Genomic DNA, 1472 nt, shown 5'->3' on the forward strand with positions numbered 1-1472 from the left:
TATACATTGTTAATTCTTATTAATAATAAGAATTTATTTTATAAAAAAAGAATATCTTTTAGAAATATATGAGAAGTTGGGGTTGCGATCAGTGAAGAACAAAAAATAAGTTAAACTTACTTATTTATGGTCAGAATTTCTAGCCTTCATCCAGGCTGTTTGGAAAAGTTTGCACTAATAAATAAGTTTATTTAATTAATGATTGGAGAAGATGGTCAGCAAAGAACAACATAGAAAAACAAAAAAATATTTATTTATGCCGACGTTTCGACCTGAGTTTTAGGTCTTCATCAGGGTGTCAAGCAGAGAAGATTGGCTAAAACTAAACTAACCATCTCCAATCAGTAATCCATGGTTAACTATCTACACCACAATTAGTTTTTGATTAACTTGATTTAGTGAATGAAAACAATTTCTTCCTTATTACAGTTATTTGTATTCTTCATTGTCTGAACCCCCAACCATTTCATATTCTTTAGGTATATTAATAGTACAAGAGCCTAAGAGGAGAAAAAAGGCAGTTATCTCACCCCAATTTTTGATTACTTTTATGAAAACTATGTATAATTACTAGTCAAAATAGATAAGTCTGCCAAGTATAGATAGGGGGAATAAAAAATGGTGGCTGATTGAAAGCGATAAAAAAATTTAATTTTTCATTCACAGCTCTATATCTTAAAAAGTAGGAACAACACAAAAAAACCTAATAGAACGTCATTTATAGATGAGCAAATTTGCTAAAATATGAGCCCTTAAAGAGTTATTCATGTTAAATAGTTCACGAAATATAGTTTATTAAAAAAAAACATTTTATAAAAATGTATTAATTATGTAATATTTTATAAAATGTAAAAATTTGTATTCATATGTGGATATCATAAAAATTACTACCCCTATAAGTGCCATAAACTACTTTATAGTAAGTTAAATTTCCTTTATTTTGAGTGTTGACAGACATATGGTTTTATGGATCTAGAGATATATTTTTTCAAAAATCCAACATTTTATACGAACAACTAGAAATTAACATTTTGTGAGTTTATTTTGTCAAATATCATAAAAACAAAGATAAACATTATCAACTATTTTATAGCAAATTTAACTAGCTTTAATTTAAGCGCTGACAGACATCAGTACGTCTAATGGTTTCTGAAATGAAATTTTTCATAAATCAAACTTATTGTTCGAACAACTATAAATCAATTTATTTTAGCATAAATCATGAAAACTACTATTCCTACGAAATTAAAGGTCATAAACTAATATATAGTCCATTATACTAGCTTTAATTTGAGTGCTAATAGACATCTGTACGTCACATAGTTCCTGAGATATAGATTTCTCAAAATAAATTAACTAACTACTAATCTTTCAGTAGATTTTTAAGAAATTTTGCTTTTTAAAAAGCTATATCTCGAGAACTATTAGACGTAAATAGCTCTTTTAGGGCTAATATTTCAGCAAATTTACTC

Source organism: Halyomorpha halys, unplaced genomic scaffold (genome assembly GCF_000696795.3).
Source record: "Halyomorpha halys isolate HHAL.00 unplaced genomic scaffold, Hhal_1.1 Scaffold145.1, whole genome shotgun sequence".
NCBI lineage: Eukaryota > Metazoa > Arthropoda > Insecta > Hemiptera > Pentatomidae > Halyomorpha > Halyomorpha halys.